General features: G+C 51.1%; 1 pseudogene; it reads right to left on the bottom strand.

The window, feature by feature from the left end:
• Positions 1-18,862, bottom strand: part of LOC133355966 (myosin-7-like) — a 45,033-nt pseudogene that overhangs the window by 14,952 nt on the left and 11,219 nt on the right.

The raw sequence follows: 18,862 nt of genomic DNA, 5'->3' as shown, positions 1-18,862 counted from the left end.
TCTGCCAGCAGTCGCGTGAGCAAAACATTTTCACGGCTGCGCCCTTACCTTTTCACCTAATGTCACGTTATTAGAACCTTAAAAATGAAAAATGAAACAGAAATACCCATACTCACATCATCCACCTGCTGGTCCAGCTTAGCTTTGGCCTTGGTCAGGGAGTTGACCTTGTCCTCCTCCACCTGAAGGTCATCCAGAGTCTGCTGGTGGGCCTCTTGCAGGGCCTTCTTCTCCCTGATCAGCTTGGCAATGACCTCGTCCAGGTTTGCCATCTCCTCCGTGAGGTTTTTAACCTGCGCGGTGCCGCACGACGATGATGCCGTCAATTCCTGGACCGTCCTCCATTTCCCCACGAGGCAATCGCTCAACACGCGCCGTGGCCTAAGCCAAGGTCTAGAAAATGCTCAGCACGGGACGGGGGGCGCGGGGGGTGAGCCTGGATAGAGCACGGATTGGGAGACCGCCGTGGTGCGTGAACGTTGTTGCAAATCTGCTGCACGGCGATGCCGGGAACGGCAAACGCCGTGCAAGCAACGTCGCCCATGCGTCTGCTCTCCCACGTCCCCTGCTGCCCGACCTTCGCCAAACGGCATCGACCACCGCCGTGGTTGCGGACGGCGCAATAACCCCCGCGAGCCGCGCCGCATGCGGGGAGGCCCTCGCCCGTCGCTGAGTTGCACGAATCTATTACTCAGATTAAGTGCGTGTGTGTGTTGAACTTCTTTCGCACCATACGTAGCCCACCACGCTAATTGGAGGTGCGGGGGGAAGGGACAACAAACTAAATGCAAAAATCAGTCCTAAAGAAATTAGTTTCTGATCTACTTAAAGTGCCTAGCTCCAGTGGCTTCCTAATATAGGAGGAAAGAGCGTTCCAGACGGCTGCAGGAGCGCATCTAAAAGTGCAGCGATGCGGTGACCGCCAACTTTGTTCGACGGCTTGCTATGTTCAACATACACACATACGTACATACTGCTTCAACAGTGCCACTGCTGGTCGCTTGACACCTTGGCCCAGTGCCCTGCAACTGTGATTAAGAAAATAAGAGAGGGGCCGTGCATTAAGACGGTGGCTAAGCATGCCAGCGAGGGATGGTGGATTGCACAAATGTTTGCGAAACGCCCCTTCCTGTCGAGCGTCGAGTTGTCACACCCCGACTTGCCAGGGGAAGGCGGAACGACAACAAGATATGGACGTCACCCATTTCTGTCTCGACGGGATCGAGTGTTTCCCCCTCGCAAGCGTGGATTTTCTTCAGGGAGCTCCGGTTTCTTCCCTTAATATATAGAGGATGGCAGAGCTTGGCGAATTGTTGGTGCTGGCTCGCCGCCGTGTGGCAGCTGCCGCCTCCCCATTCATCTGTGGTTCCTCCTTACAGCCTCTGAGTCGTTCCCTCCCACTCTACCAAAGCGCTCCTCCCTCAAATCTCACTTTTTTTACCCCTAGCTCACCCCAAGACCCCTTAATCTCTCCCCCTTATAAAAACTTCCACCGTTCCCGCTCCCTCTTTACAATCTCATTGCATGGCTACCACTCATGCCCCATCCATCCAATCCATTCATCATCATTTTGCTCTCATCAATTTTGCTTTCGCCTTAATTGACGCATCATGGGTTCGCCCACGACTTGCTCTCATCTATCCTAATTCGCCTCATCTCCACCATTACAGAGTATTATCAATGATACGTACGAATGTAACGGACCTTGGTCAAGGCGCTTGTACAACTTACGTTGAGCTGAGATGAGAGAGCGAGCGAATGGCGGGTGGTGGCGGCGGCTGCAGCGTCTCGTTACAAGTTGGCATCGTCGTCGCTAATCTTTGCTGCTATGGATTTTTCCGCAAGATGAGCCACTTTATCTCGAGCGATCATTTGCGGCCAGGTCGCTTCTGAAAAATAAGTGAATGCCTCGGTGGGCTTCGCCTGGTAGGATGGGGATGTTTTAGTGTTGTATATGTTTTTTTTTGGGTCATTTGTTTACCTCTCTTGTACTTTGCACCACTATCGTGTATTTGTATTGTTTGTTACAAACGTTCTTATCCCGTGCCGATACAGATTCTGATTATCCGTAGTTCCTCTTCGCCCCTCTGAGTCGTCCTCTCTCTCTCTCTCTACCAGATCGAGCGAATGGCACGCGGCAGCTCGTTACAAGTTGGAATCGTCGTCGTCATCGTCGTCGTCGTCGTTGTTGTTGTTGTTCGTACGCCACCTCCCGCTGCCCACTTGCCTTGTTCTCCGTGGCGTGCTTCTCCTTCTCCACCTTGGCCAGCGTGAGCTCCAGGTCGTCGATGTCCTTCTTGAGCTCGGCGCACTCGTCCTCCAGCTTGCGCTTCTTGGAGGTCACCTCCGAGCTCATCTCCTCCTCCTCCTCCAGCCGCTCCGTCAGCTCCTTCACCTTCGTCTCCAGCTGCTGCTTGGCCTTGATCAGCATGTCGCAGCGCTCCTCGGCGTCCGCGATCACCTCTTGCTCCTGCGGGGAAGAGCGGATCGTCATCGGGACGGGGGGTGGCTCGTTCACTCGCGCCGCACTGGGCGCCTGCGGTTTCGTCCGAATGCTGAAGTTGTATTTTTTGACCGCAGCTCTCTCTCTCTCTCTGCGGTGCGTTCACGCAGAGATGTTCCCGGCATGTGGAGCGGAACGTCAGACGATGTGCTGAACAACTGAACAGCAGCAGCAGCAGCACGGCGCTTCAGCACAGCGTTGTGATGGCGAGTTCGACGTTTTACTGGTGATCTCAACCTGCTTCTTTAGGCGATTTGTCAGGAATTGTCAGGATTCTGACAAATCGCCGAGGTCGTTATTCTAACCCAAACACCTTTTATTATGAAGAATAATACGCAGCCACCCGATTGTTGGCATCCGTCTTTTGGCGTTCTCTGGTCTGACACTGCTCGTGAGACTAGGCCATGAAGAAGGTTGTCTCTGGTGTAGGCCAATCAGTTTAAAAGACATTGCATATATTATGAGAGCCACGTGTTTTGTTTGCATGCTCACCACAAGTACGTGTGGTTCATGCAGTAACTTGATTCCTTGCAAAAGGTTTCTATTTGGTGTTTGAACATCTTAACACCTCCTGTTTTATTGCCAGAAAGGCTAAACATCTATTCTTATTTTTCATACTTTGATACTGGTAAAAACGGTCCCAGGACAGAGGTAACATTAAATATATTTTCTTTTTTCAAGCAAAGGGACTTTGTGGCCAAGCTGCGCGCCCCCAACACATACATGTATTTATTTCAGGAGCATCACGGTCGTGTGACGTTATCTTCCCCGCCTGCTGTGCAGGGCAGGGGTTCGATCCCAACCCTGACGCCTGCTGTATTATTAAAGTTTCCCCCCCCCCCCCCCCATATTTAGAATAAAAATTATGCGTTTTGAGTATTTAGATTATTTGGCCGCTATAAATGTCCACGTGATTAAGCCACTAAGTTGAGCTATCATTTGTGGCCAGGTCACTTCTGAAAAAGAAGCTAATAACTCAGTGGGCCTTAATTGGTAAGATATTTTTTTTTTTGTAAAATAACATTTTAAGTGATTTGTTCACCTCTATACTCTGCATTCTGATCGTGTTTTTGCATCGTTTGCCATTGTAACGCTCATCGGATTCCTCCAGTACAAACACATTGATTCTGATCAACCCTGGACGCACGGCCTGCAGTTGGAGGCTGAGATCGTTCTTCTCCTGGATGAGGCCGACTTGCTTCTCCTCCAGCTCCTTCCTCCGCGCCTCCGATTTGGCGTAGAGCTCCTTGAGCCTCTGGAACTCCTCCTTGATGTTCTGCATCTCCTTCTCGGTCTCGGCGCTCTTCAGCAGCGGCTTGATCTTGAAGAAGAGATTCATCCAGGCCCAGTTTTTGACGGCCATGAAGGCCCTGATGTTCGCCTGGATGATGGTCAGCGCGTCCCTGTTGGCGTGGCGGAACATTGGAAAATCTCGTCTTAACGTAATTTATGTAGCGCCTCGACCAAGGCCGCTCTAACAGAGAATTAACGACGGTGCGCACGAATGTGACGGTGAGGACGAGGTGAAGAGAATAGATGAGAGGAGGCGATGGGCGAACCTGTGATGCGTCAATGGGGTTTAAAGAAAAAATTACGAGCGCAAAAACGATGATGGATGGATTGGGTTGACGGATGAGTGGTAGCCGTAGAGAGAGATTATGAAGAGGGAACAGGAAAGGTGGTGGTGGTTATTATAAGGATATTAAAGGGGGTTCGTGGGGTGAGGTAGGGAACTCAAAATTAGAGCGGAAACTAAATGCGGAGACTTGGATCTCAGTGCTGGTGGAATGGGAGACATTGAGTGGGGGGGGGGGGGCAGGTTGGTGAGTGGGTGGGTGCGGGGGTGGGTGGGTGCGGGGGTGGGTGAACATTTATGGGGAGTGGTGGCATAGTGGTTAGCACACTGCGCTATAAACCCCAGTGACCCGAGTTCGATGCCCGCTCTCGGCCAACACCAGTGATGATAATTATAATTTTCAGATAATTATCTGAACTGAGTGATATGTGGGTGGGTGAGGTGAGTGTATACGAGGTGCGTGTGTTGTTGTGACCTGTGGCGGCTGCGCACAGTGTGTGAAACAGTCTGCTGGCCGAGTCCCTTCCGCGTGGCTGGAGGCGTTAATGAGCAAAGTTCACGGGAACAGTGGCCACACGATAGGCAATGTCCTTCACCTGTCTGTGCCAACGTGAGATTCTGTCAGCGAGCACTTAGCCGTCAAGGTAAGGGCCGCTTGCGACCCGTCGCCATGCTCGCGTGTCTGACCTTCGGTCGATGATCTTCTTGAACTCCAACCGCATGAGCATTCCGCGCACCCTCGCTTGGATCATGGTTAATATCTTCGCCAGGCGTTCGTCCCTCATCTCCTCCAGTTGCCCGAGCAACCCAGCCTTGAAAATCACCTGCGGACGTGAAAAAGGCGAGTGAGACACACAACAGCAGAATATGTTTTAAATACCGTTACAGGGAGGGGAGGAAAGATAACGTAGAGGTGAGACTTAAAATGGATTGGGCACGTGTTGAGAAGAGACACGGAAGATGTGATTAGAAGCACCATGGAGATTAGAAACCCATAGACTATCAGAGAGCCAAAGACTCAAAGACTCAAAGGGAACCATAGACCCACACAGAGACTCACAGACTCATATAGAGACCCATAGACTTACAGAGAGCCGTAGACTCACATAGAGACCCACATAGAAAGCAACAGACCCACATATAAACACAGGCTCACATCGAGACAGACCCACACAGAGACCAAAAGACCCACGCAGACCCATAGAATCCCTTGACCATGTAACGTTTGGCATAACTCGCAACCCTGATGACACCTTGAGATGTCATCACAATATTCATGCAACCAAATCCGCCTATTTTTTTAAAGCGTCGATGGGTTTGAGAACAACATTCTGGGTCAGGACTCGCCTTGGTGTGCCCAAACTTGTACTGGCTGGTGTCAATGTCCAGCGTGCCCAGAAGCCTCTCGGAGGCCTTGCGGCTGTCCACAAACTTATCTTCCGGGATGGCGTTTGGGTTGAGAATGCGATACCTGGAGAACGCCGTGAGCATGGCCGCACAGGGAACGATGCATTTTACTCGCTTGCACACGAATTTATTCATTCATTCGTTGGCCAAACCACGGCATTGGCTCTGTGCAGTACAACCCAATATCACATTCTCTTTGGCAAGATCATTACAATCTATAAAAAAACTATCAACTTTTTTTTAAGAAAAGAGAGACTGGGCCCTGTACTCACCGGTGCTTGAACTCGGCGTAGAGGACCCTGTTGGGGAATCCCTTCCTGCAGATGCGGATCCCCTCCAGCACGCCGTTGCAGCGCAGCTGGTGCAGCACCAGGAACGGGTCCATGATGCCTGGGTGCAGGAGACATTCATTGTATTATCACTACGCTGGCTTACCCAGGAAAGCGCCGCCGTGTCTTGTGTCTCCTTTTCTCAGGAGATCGCTGCCACGTTTTCCCAGTCCTCATCACCATATATGTGTGTACGCAAGAGATGCATTGCGCATGTGTTGATTAAAGTGGTTGTTGACGGTTTCCGCAGAGTCCTCACCCACCCACACACTCTCTGCTTGCTCACCAGTATCCAGCGGCGTGGAATTAACCCAGGACGGCTGGTGGTGGGTTTGCTGCAGATTATTTATTGGGGAGTGACTTGTCCGGGACAACCTTCCGTGGCTAAAGAGCCCCCATCTGCCCTCTCACTGGAGTTGGCTTATTAATTGAATTAGCTCATCCACCATTTGATGGCATTTCCTCTATCAGGGTCATACATCCCAACCCAAGTACTCGTCAACCCTAAGCACTACTTGGCGGGGGACGGGTTCATTGACCCCCGCCCGATTTGCGGGAAGTACCGTCTACTGCCATTACGGTAGCAGGATCAAGGCTTGACCTGACACACTGACCCACAATGATCCACAGTGGCCAATATTAGGCCAGTTGCCAACATTAGGCTATAGTGACCCAAATTAGGCCACATTATGCCACACCAACCCACATTAGGCCACAGTGACCCACATTAGGTCACTCTGACCTACAGCAAACCCACACTGAACCAAGGTGACTCACAGTTATGCCAATTAGACAACAGCAACCCACACCGTGGACCCACATCAGGCCACAGCGGACCCAACACACAGAGCAAGCCCTCGACAGCAAGGAGACATGGCGATCCAATGATAGGCCACAGCAAGGGCCCACAACGAACCCTCCCCCGCCCCCCCCCCCCCCCCCCCCACCAACGGTTAGGCCGCATCAATCACAACAGAATGGGTTCTTGTTGAGAGTTGTCTCATGTCAGGGGGACGGTGGAGGAAGAGCCGGGCATAGCACCATCAACACCAATACCGCCACACTGCTAGGCCGTGAAGGCCACCCATGTGGTGGACTGTAGCCCGCGGCGGCCGCCGCCTGCGTGGTGAGTAACTGCTGCTACTGTTGCTGCAGCATGGCCCTGCGCCGGCAGCAGTGCAGTCTGCTGGACCAGGATTTGGTAGGCTTGAAAGATCATGTGGTGGTGCGCCAGCAGCTCCGGGTTCACCGAGGAAAGGCCCATCGAGTCTCATGACTCTGTTTTTCAGGAGGGTCCTGCCACGTTTTCGCCGTAGTGGCGTCTGAATGAATTGTGAGCATCGTGCCCATTGAGTAATTTAGAGGTGTAATTTTTCTCATTTGCCAAATTCGGATTGTGACGCCATTGCGCGGTGCACTTTCCACACTCTAACTCGATTCCTGCGACTTATTTTGAGTATTAATATCATTTTTTTTTATATATATATAGATTTTAAAAGAATTATGTGCTTTTAAAAAGTATAGCTGCATTCTTTCGGTGTGATTTTTTGTTAAATATTTATTACGTCTTGGGGTGGGAAAGTGTTCCACCGCAACACATCTCCAATGACACAATGTAAGTGAATGGTCATGTATACGGCATGGCAAGGGTAGGAACGGAGATGTACAGTGGATTAACGGGCATGGAGGGGATTCCCGCCAAAAGAAAGAAGACAGCGGGGGTGGGTACAGGGGAGAAGGGGAGGAGCAGGTGAGATAAAGGAGGAGGTCATCGGGGGGGAGGGGGGGGGGCATTCTGGCGGGGAATGGATCGGGAGCGGGCTATGGGCAAGTGTGTGCTGGGGGTGTGAATAAAGGACGGACTTCCCACCCCAGCCTTGTGTCGGCTCTACTTTACAGTAATATAGGATTCAAGAAATGGAATTTCGCTTTCTCCGGACACCCTTTCAGGAGCATATATCTGTTCCATATGTAGCGACATCGTGGGTGTCACTATGTAATGCCGGCCCTAGAGAGGCGCGGCGTGCGATGTGACGACATCGCGGACTTGGATGTGGGTGCAGTACCGGCCCTAGAGTGGCTCGGTGAGCGCCGATCGATAGTGCTGGATGGCACCACGATTGACGTGCAGTGCTGGCCCCTACAGGATAGGGTGTGGGAGTGTCGGCCATGGAAATGGGGTTGCTAAGGGCCGTGGCACTCTGGTTGACCTCAGAGGACACGTGACCGGTTAAGTCTACACAGGGGCCCCAAGTGGGGGCTTAGGGGTGATCATGTGTCAGGGTCGAGATCCTGATCGAGAATTCTGGAAGGTGGGCGTGGCCAAGGGTGGAGCCAGCCATGCCACAGAGGATATAAGCCGGGTCCCCAGAGGGACCGGCGTTGTTGTTCATCCTGAACAAACCTTCGTCTATGTTCTACGTTCTACAAGTCTCCAACACGTGGACCTGGACCCGAGCTGTTGGTCCTGGCCCATTGTAGCTAATTACATTGTAACTAGTGTAGTTAGCCTGGTGGTCACCACCATAGGTTGTTATTCTGTGAAGGGGCAGTTACCCCGTGTGTTGGTGTTAAATAAATGTGTTGCCTCCAAGAGTACGTCTGCGACTCAGTTGAACCCACTACACATATAGAGGAACTCCTCTACTTACGAACGAGTTAGGTTCCAGAGCTCTGTTCACAAGTCGATTTGTTTGCAAGTCCAACTTTACTCCTGTCGATTACAAACGCGTTGTACGGTGTGCTCACTAAACACGGGTGAATGGCTATAAAAGTTGTATAATCTCCTGCAAATGTAGATGCCACTGGTTCTTCACGTTCTGCAAATGTAGATGCCACTGGTTCTTCACGTTCTGCAAATGTAGATGCCACCACCGCCAATTATTGTGCGGCGGTTGAACTCACGACTCTCGGTCCAAACAGGCAACTTGACATAAGGACAGGTTTGTTTGTATCTCTGAAAGTTCGCAAGTCGAATGTTCGTGAGTAGAGGAGTCCCTCTGTATATCTCGGGATCTCCCGCACGCAACTGAGAACAAACCGGGATTTTTAATTTCCAGGGAAGACGGATTTCCCAGGAGAGTGATCTCATTGACAGGATGTCCACCGGGGAAAACCAGGACAGGTGGCAACCCTGGATGCTTGGGGACTAGGAGCCTCTCAGTGAGGGCAGGGTATTGAGGCCTGGGCACCTGGAGTCTTGGACTCGTTGGGGATGATGCAGCGAACGAAGTGGGGAGACGTCAAGCGCAGGTTGGTCATCAGCTTGTTCAAGTTCTCCTGTTCAACAAGAGCAGAGCGTTTAGCCAAACGTGTCCATCGATCATCACCGTTATTAACATTTCAATGAATGGATTACAGTACGTACAGATGTATGTAAGTTAAGCTTCTTTCGCACCGTACGTAGCCAACCGTGCTAATGGGAGATGCGTCTGTGCTGAGATAAATTGTCATCGTATGGCTATTTCTTGCTAGATTTGGAACTCTATTTCCGGTTTCGTAGGCCCTATATAAACCAACGTTGCACCAACGTTTGGCTGTTTGCTGGCCTGGTGGATCTGCAAGTTGCTTTGGAACGGTAAAGTGGTGCTCGAAGTGCCGGCTGTCTGTGCAAACGTAGCGCGTGGCGCAATGAAGATTCTCTCACCCTGTGAAGGGACGACACCAGTTTGGAATGACGCTCCTTTCTTCCTCTTCTTCTCCCCTCCACTCTTCGCCTGCTCCGCCGCTGACGATGAAGAACATGGAAGAACCACTTTTAAACCCTTTCGCGTTCCGCGACATCTGCAAGTTGCAGGGTGGGGGTCCCGTTCACCGCTGAATCTCGGAACGCGCAAGCGGTTAGGGTTAATTTTATTTAGAGAGGCGTAGCGCCGCTGTTTTTAAAAACATTGTACTCACCGCAGAGAACTGTAGCGACACGACCACACTCTGCGATAGTTGGCGTCAAACTGCCACACTCCCTCACGCATGGCCTTGCGGGAGCCTCAATACCGATAAAATTGTCTTATTTTAGTTTTTCTTCCGGTTTGATTTTTATGATGTAACACATACGTCTTCGGAACAGAATCGTAAGGAAAACCGTTGACGCACACGTACGTCATTGGAACGGGAAAAGGTATTGCACCCAATTTCACGTAAAAGTACTGCACAATATTTTTATTAAGCACTGTATAGGTACAGCCCTGCAATTGCTTACTTATGCGGTGTGCGTAATGGCGCTCTCACCTGCGTCGCAGCTCACGTAGTTTTCGAAGATGGCCCCCAGCAGCTTGTTGGACGCCTTCTGGAAGATGCCGACCACCGTCTCATTCAGCAGATCTTTGTTCTTGTCCAGCCAGCCAATGATGTTGTAAGGAACCTGAATTTTGTAAGAAGAAGAACAACAACAACAACCAAAACGTCCGTAGGATGATGTGTGTGCGTCGCGGACGGACGTAGAGGGCGAGCGAGCGGTGGCACAGCGCTGAGTGCCACCGCGCCATGACGCCGGCCATTCAGGAGTTCGATTCCAGACCGCTGTGGTCAACATCAGTGGCGAGTGATCTCTGAACCGATTCCTGGACACTCTCCCTCCTTTTTTTTACATTTTTATTTGGCAACCCGCAAACTAACCCAGCGTGGTGAGGTGCGGTCAAACAAAGCCCATAAGGTGTGTGGAGAGGACTTCATCCAGCAGTAGATTAACAAAGGGCTCCACTATCATGTGTGTGTGTAGGCGATGAGACTATTAAGCTATTAAAGTTGTAATTACTGGCGGAACGTCATACTCAGATTGTAAATGTTGTGGCTTTGCTCTCCAACACACTGGTTAGTGCTGTACTAGTATACTACACTATACACTACACTATACACTACACACTAGTGCTGTACTAGTGACGAATTGGCACGTTCTGTTGACGTGACAAACCTTACTAGTTGGCTGTGTCGGGTGGTGGCGGGTTTAACGACCCAAAAAACCCCGTATTATGGAAGCAGTTAAACTATTTTTTATTTCATCTTGCAAGGCCGACTGAACTACACAGCTCTTTTTCAGAAGCGACCTGGCCACAAATGATAGCTCAACGAAGTGGCTGACCACGTGGAAATTTATGTTGATTCTTAATGTGGAGGGAAAAACGGGGGGGCCCAGAGAATAATCCACGCGACCACGGGGAGAGAGACACGCAAACTCCAAATATATAACAGGCGTCAGGGTGGGGATCGAACCCACGACCTCTTGCATACCAGGAGAGGTAGTTAACAGCAGAATTGGTGTAATACGGTCACGAGCAAATATGATACAAAAATGTATTCAGTCAAGTCTCAATCATGAAAAAAATATTAAAATTAAGAATATGTTTTACCCTTTCTGCCAATAAAACAGGAGGTGTTAAGATGTTCAAACACCAAACAAACCTTTAGCAAGACATCAAGTCTGCATCAACCACACGCACTTGTGGCGAACATGCAAACAAACGTGCTCTGATAATTGTACGCATTCTCTTTGAAACGGATTGACCTACACCTATTAATATTTTTTCTTCTTCATCATTTTGGATACTGCCAAAAGAAGGTCGCAGAGACACGCTTAACACATTCGACAATAACACGCACTGTGGCCTTTAAAAGTAAAAAAAATATATATATGAAAAAATATGATAATTGGTAAAAAAAAACAATTATTGGTAAAAAAACAATTATCATATTTTTTCTTCCGGCAAATGAGTTTCCAATGGTGTAAAATATATCTATAAACACATCGGGCAATGACTATTCCTCTTACTCTCCCTCTTCACGGTGCGTCGGGTGCAGTGTGCCACCCGCGGTGGTGCCACCCGCGAGAGGAAGGACTCACCACGCCGGCGTAGTGGACGAGTTCGAAGTGTGCCTCGCACTTGTGCTTCTTGTCGGGCCGCGGCTTCTGCAGGTTGGGCGACTTGCCCAGGTGGTTGTCGTACAGCTTCGCCTTGAACGTCATGTCAGACGCCTTGGGGAACATGCACTCCTCCTCCAGGATGGACATGATGCCCATGGGCTGCGCACGGGACACGCGGCAACGCTCAGGGCGCAACGGAGCTGTGTGTGCGTGGTCTTTTTTTGTGTCGGTGGCAGAGCGCCGCTCTGCGGACCTGGCGGCCCGAGTTCGATTCACGGCCAACACCGGTGACGATTATCTGAACCGGTCCTGGGCCTCCTCCCCTAGGTCGACTCGACCTCAAATGAGTACCTGGTGTGATGCGTAAAACATCGCCACTGGCGAGACAAAGGCGGCCCGGCGTGGTTGCTGGCCACCCACCCCCTCGTGTGCATTTCCAGCCTTCATAGGTGCTCGCTAACAGCACTTGCCCCAACAGTCTGTTAAGGCTATACGGGGGATCTTTGTCTTTATTTATGTGCGTGTGTGAAGGGAATCCGATGAGCTACAAAGCTCTATTTTTTCTGCACGTGTCCAGCCGGGGGCGGGTTGGTTACAACAAGCAATACAAAAACAAACACCGATAGGAGTGCAAAATAGAGAAAATGGTAAGTAAGTCACCAGTAACGAAATAAAGCAAACAGGTATAAATACAGATTGCATAAGTACATCAATTCCTGCCGAATTGGCAACACCGAATGCAAACTCGGGACGAGGCAGCAAAAGGACAACAGCAAGAACAGCCCCAGACCACAGCAAGACGACACCTGGTCCCTCGCAATAACGTCGCACTTTCACGTCGAACTATCTGTAATAGCCGCGTTCACCGGGCAGTGCCACAATTTCGGACGTACGGTCCCGCGGCTTCGTTAATAGGCGACGTTTCGGGCAACGGCCCTTCCCCGTCCACACAAATACAAAGATCCCCCCTATAGCCTTAACAGACTGTTGTGGCCAGTGTTGTTAGCGAGCACCTATGAAGGCCGGCACGGCACACAAGGGGGTGGGTGGCCAGCACCATTCCACGGCCGCCTTTGTCTCCCCAGTGTAAATGTTTACGTAACACACCAGGTACTCGTTTCAGGCTGAGTCAACCTAGAGGAGGCCCAGGACCGGTTCAAATAATCGTCACCGGTGTTGGCCATGAGCGTGAATCGAACTCGGGTCGGCGGGTTCGTAGCGCAGCGCGCTGTCACACTATCACGCACGCACACAGACTCAACTCACTACCCACCTTCTCGATGAGGTCGATGCAGGCCTGCAGATCGAGGCCGAAGTCGATGAAGGTCCACTCGATGCCCTCCTTCTTGTACTCCTCCTGCTCCAGCACGAACATGTGGTGGTTGAAGAACTGCTGCAGCTTCTCGTTGGTGAAGTTGATGCACAGCTGCTCGAAGGAGTTGTACTGGAGCCCGTTAAAGTATCGACAGGCGAGGTAGGGAGAGAGGCAGGAGGGCATCGTTATTTTACAAGTAATCCAGGCGAAAGTAGGGATATTACTGCCAAAATATTTAATTGGGTGAAAACCACAGGAACATTTGGCAGACTATACTCGTCTGTGTTCCAAAAACTCGATCATCGCCACCACCATCGCCACACTGGTAGATGCACCACTCAGCTCAGGGTGGCAAACGGGACACGCGTTAGCATGGAGACGAACCCTGGCCCGCATTTCAGAATCGGAATCTTTAATTCAGACCCGAGGAATCCGGCGAGCTAAAACGCTCTTTGTTGCACAGATACGATGTCCAGTAGGGGCGGAAGTGATCTTCCCCCCCCCCCCCCCGTTCCCATCGTCACCGCTCCGAGCACTCACGTCGAAAATTTCGAATCCGGCGATGTCCAAGACGCCGATGAAGAACTGCCTTGGCAGCCTGGTGTCCAACGTCTTGTTGATGCGGCTCACCAGCCACTTGAACATCCGGTCGTACACTGATTTGGAAAGGGCGCCGACCGCGTACGTGACCTGCGATAGCAAAGGCGGCGCCAGATGTTAGCCCTCCGATGGGGTCGTGTGGTGCCGTTCCCCGCAACGTCGATCGCCATTCAGCTCCTCTTCCGACGCGTTCGCCGGTTGTTATCGTCATCATCTTTTGTTGTTGATGTTGACGGGTTTGTTTTTTCACATCGACGTCCGACGCTTTCACTGCTCCACGTCGTGAGAAGCTCCCAGGACTTGGGAGCGGAACGTCGGACACCGCGCTGAGCGAAACGTCACGGTACTGGAATTGTAAACGTCGTGGGTTTACTCTCTCAGCACTCCGGGTGCGCTTAAGTAGTGACTAATTGGTACGTTTTGTTTACGTGACAAACCTGACTAATTGGCTGTGTCGGGTGGTGGCGGGTTTAGCGACACATTTATATTTGTGCGATCTAACCCCAACAAATAAAATCTTTGTTGGGGATACTCTTTCTGTTTGGCGTTTGACGTATTTATCAGTTTAACACTGATGGTGCCATGCCTCTGCCCCTCCCCCCCTTTCAGTTAGGGTCACGCTAAAGACACGCAGACTCCAAATATACAGCAGGCGTCAGGGTCGGGAACGAACCCACGACCTCCTGTATACCAGGCGAGGTAGTTAACATCTCCTAGCCACCGTGATGATGATGATGAGAGAGAGAGAGACACGCAGACTCCAAACATACAGCAGGCGTCAGGGTCGGGATCGAACCCACGACCTCCTGCATACCAGGCGAGGTAGTTAACACCTCGCCACTGAGACACACGTGCAATATTCCGTTGGTGAATCTCACCACGTTCTACGGTAGAGGGCTCCAGGATAATCTGCCCCTGTTCGTTTTTTAGAAAACGTGCAGTGCGGCGTCAACGTTAGCCGTCCGTGAGAACAGGACAATTACCGGCGGTGTCCATCACCCCCCCCCCCCCCCCCCCCCCACTTCGGGAACGATAAATCCAGTGCCACTTTGCGACGATGTCGGTGGTGGTCATCCGCTGTGGAGAGATGAGACTCGCGCACCCGCAACGTAGGAATGTGAACTTGACACCCAGCGGGCTCGCGGGGCCCATCGAAGCCAGGGATCGCTTTAGCCCAGCTCCTGCTCATCACCTGTGCCACGCTCTGGCCCTTGGTCACGTATTCATTGCCCACTTTCACGCGGGGGTGCAGGAGCCCTTTGACCAGATCAGCCGAGCTGATCCCCATCAGATAGGCTGCCTTGTCAGTATCTATACGGGGCAGGGGGGGGGGGGGAGAAGAAGAAGAAACGTGTAAACATTTAATTAAACCGAGATCCGAAACATTCAAGAATTGCGTTTTTCTGTTTTCACTCACTCTCTGTGCCGTCCGTCTCGGCCTGCTCCTTCGCGAGCCTTCTGCTTGAACTTCATGTTGCCGAAGTGCATTATGGCGCCCGTGAGCTTGTAGGCTCCGTACTTCTCGTCGCTGTTGAAGCCAAGGATGTCGAAGGCTTGCTGCGAACGAAACGGTTCATTGAGATGACTTCGGTTTTTTCTCTCTCTCTCTTTCAAAAAATGAATTTGCGTAAACAGCACTGCAGTACCGTGGCAATGCCTGTGCTCGTGAAATAAATATTCAGCCTCTTTGCCAATCTGCTGCTGGGACCGAGGCCCCCAGCCCACACATCATGTCAGTCGTTTTGGGGTGGTGCCTAGGACCACACCCTCACCAGCATGTCGCGAAATGTTAAATACATCGCCCGGTATACAGGAGGCCGTGGGTTCGATCCCGACCCTGACTGCCTGCTGTATATTTGGAGTTTGCGTGTCTCTCTCTCTCCGTGGTCGCGTGGATTTTTCTCCGGGTCATTCCGGTTTTTCCATTCCACATTTAGAATCAAAGTATTTGACTGCAATACATTTACACACGACGATAAGCCATTTCGTTGACCCATCATTTGTGGCCAGTTCGCTTCTGAAACAGAGCTTTATAGCAGCTCAGTGGGCCTTACCTGGTAAAGTAAAAATAGTTTTAGTTTTATAGTTTGGCCCTTTATAAAACACGCAAGTCAGCGCGGGTTCGTGAAGGAGGGAGCGGTGATCTCACGCGCCACTGATGTTAGCCGTGGTTGGCAACTGCGCCAGTAGTGACTTTATGCATTGATATTTTATTTCGATCGGGGGCGAAACGATCGCTTAGGTCCATGAATAATCATAAAATATGCCTCCGTCATGAAGCTGTCCCTCCACGTAAAAGTAGTTTATCCACGCACTCTATCAGCCCCATGGCCCTCTGAGAGTGTCTAATTTCAGGGCATTATTTCACTACAGGAAAACACTGTGTACTAGGTTTCGATATTCAGTGTCTCATCAGCAGAGTCAGGCTCACTTGAACCAGTGCTGGTGGAATGCCAGCAGATGATAGTCGAGCATCCCCCCTCCCTCTCTGTTGCATATGGGTCCTAAGTCCGATGTTCGACTTAAAAGGTGCCACTGCGGCTGTCTGGAAAGCTCTTCCTTCCGATATTAGGAAGCCACTGGTGCTATGCACTTTTAAACAATCCACATTGAAAATGAATTTCCTTAGAACTGCTTTGCGTGTTTAGTTTGTTGTTCTTCCCCCGCTCCTCCGATTAGCACGGTTGTCTGTGTAAGGCGCGAAAGAAGTTCAACGCACACACACAAAACTACTGAACCCAAAATAACCGCTATTGTCAACTCACGACGCTTGCGATTATTCTGTTCACTTACGTCGGTGGCCATGAGCTCTTCCCCATCGTCCAGGTTATCCACGGTCACTGCCCCTTGGGAGCAGAAGTGGAAGTCGTAGGGGTTGGTGGAGACCAGCAGCATGTCTGTCCGTGGGACCGAGACGGTACAACAACAGGTACAACAACAGGTACAACAACAAGTACAACAACAGGGTCTACGTGAAGGTACAATAATATGAAGGCGCAGCCCTGCAGTTGCCTCGCTCACGCCGCTGCTGGCAGAAGAAGCCTCGACTCGAGGGCGCTCCGCAGAGCCCCTGTCGAGGGTTACTTGGCCTACTCTTCAGCCCTTTGTCAGTCCACGGGATGGATGTGGGCCTCACCATGGCGTGCCCGTTGTGGAGGGGGATAATTCACCGAACTTCACACAGGCGTGGGAACATAGATGTATAGTACAACGACGGATTGCGCTGCGAATGTATTTGCCGCCCACAACACGGCAGCAGAGCCTATTTGGTCGGAGGCAGAGTTCCGCACTGCGGTAGGCATTGTAACGCCCTCCACCCGTGGCACACCACGGTAAGGGGAGTGGAGTCAAACGTCAGGACAACAGTCCCCAGGGAGAGACAGGGCACGGCTCTAGATGAGCAGTGGGAAGAACGAAGGAGCAGGAAGGGGAGAAGGGGGAGAAGGAATGACTGGGCCAAGATGTGGTGGATGAGAGGGCGATGATGATGATGCTGAGAGAGTGATGATGACGATTATGATGATCGGATGAAGATGATAATGAGAGGGTGATGATAATGATGATGACAGCGTGATGATGATATTGAGAGAGTGATGATGATGAGAGGGTGATGATGATGATGATGAGAGAGTGATGATGACGATTATGATGATGATTGGATGAAGATGATAATGAGAGGGTGATGATAATGATGATGACAGCGTGATGATGATATTGAGAGAGTGATGATGATGAGAGGGTGATGATGATGATGATGAGAGAGTGATGATGACGATTATGATGATGATCGCGTGATGATGATAATGAAAGGGTGATGATAATGATGATGACAGCGTGATGATGATAATGAGAGGGTGATGATAATGATGATGACAGCGTGATGATGATATTGAGAGAGTGATGATGATGATGAGAGGGTGGTGATGATGATGATGAGAGAGGAGGGAGGAGAGGGAGAAGAGAGATGGAAGGAGCGAGCTGAAGTGAGCTGCAGGGAGTAGCAGCGTCTGTTTTCGCTGCTACTAGGATGGATGGGTGAAATTAAATCGCGGTGAGCTTACCCTGCAGCTCGGGCTTTTTGCCCGAGGTGATCTGGTAGTAAATGTGGTAGCTTCGCTCCCCCGGCTGCTGAAAGATCACCCTGGATTTTTCCAGAAGGTCTGAAAATGGCACAGCACCACCAGCGGTCATCGTGCACGGCGTCTCAGTCACTCCAAGCGCCGTAACATCTCATCTCATCTCTCTCCACCATCGTCATGCCCTGCTGCTGTCCGCGCCAGCGGTAGCTGTCCCTCTGCGGCAGAGGTTCTTAACCTTTACTGCAGCCTTGCACCCCTTTGGTTATAAATGCAAAAAAAAGTGTATTGTTCATAAATACATAGGGGTTTGATCAAACAAAGTAGTTGTACTTATGTGCTAGTGCTTAATTTGTGTTTCGATGATTTACCTTCTGAAAAAATCTGGCCGTGTCTTGAACCCCCAGTAAGGGGGGAGCGGTAGTGTAGTGGTTAGCGCGCTGTGCTTCGAACCCAGCAGAGACCCGAGTTTGATTCCCGCTCACGGCCAACACCAGTGACGATTATCTGAACCGGTCCTGGGCCTCCCCTAGGTCGACTCAGCCTCAAACGAGTACCTGGTGCGGTGTGTAAACATCGCCACTAGGGAGACGAAGACGGCCGGGCGTGGTGTTGGCGACCTACACCTTCGTGTGCCGTGTCGACCTTCATAGGTGCAACTCGTTAACAGCACTTGCCCCAACAGTCTGTTACAGGCTGTACGGGGGATCTTTGTCTTTGTTTTTTTGCAGCACCGGCCAGCGAATGGCTGCGAGGCTGCCAGTAAGGGGGGTGGCGATGATCGCTGCGTAGGGCTCCCAATTCCATCACCGCCGGTGTCATTTTGTAATTTGCCAAAATGGAGCCCCTTACACTGGTACACGATGGCCTACTCCTCCCCACGAATGACGTCGGCGGTGATCTTTCACGTGCAGCGCGAGTGAAGCCGACGGTGCGGTTCAAACACGCCACTGCAGTAATAACCGGGGCGGCCGCTGGATCCGAACCGTGAACAATCTGCAACGAGCAGGCGATTACGCGCTGCCGATGGCCCACGCAGTGCGGGTAGTCGGTGTGTCAGCTACTCACAGATGTCGATATCGGCAGACGACAGCTTTCCCGTGTTCCCGAAATGGATTCGGATAAATTTTCCCTGTTGGGCGGGTAACGAATGACAGCAGCATTGGTGAAATACGGTCAGACGCAAATACGATTTTAAA

Source organism: Lethenteron reissneri, chromosome 52, assembly GCF_015708825.2.
Source record: "Lethenteron reissneri isolate LAM-NWPU_2019-01 chromosome 52, ASM1570882v1, whole genome shotgun sequence".
In the NCBI taxonomy this organism is placed as follows: Eukaryota; Metazoa; Chordata; class Hyperoartia; order Petromyzontiformes; family Petromyzontidae; genus Lethenteron; species Lethenteron reissneri.
This window is presented reverse-complemented; position numbering and strand designations above follow the sequence as displayed.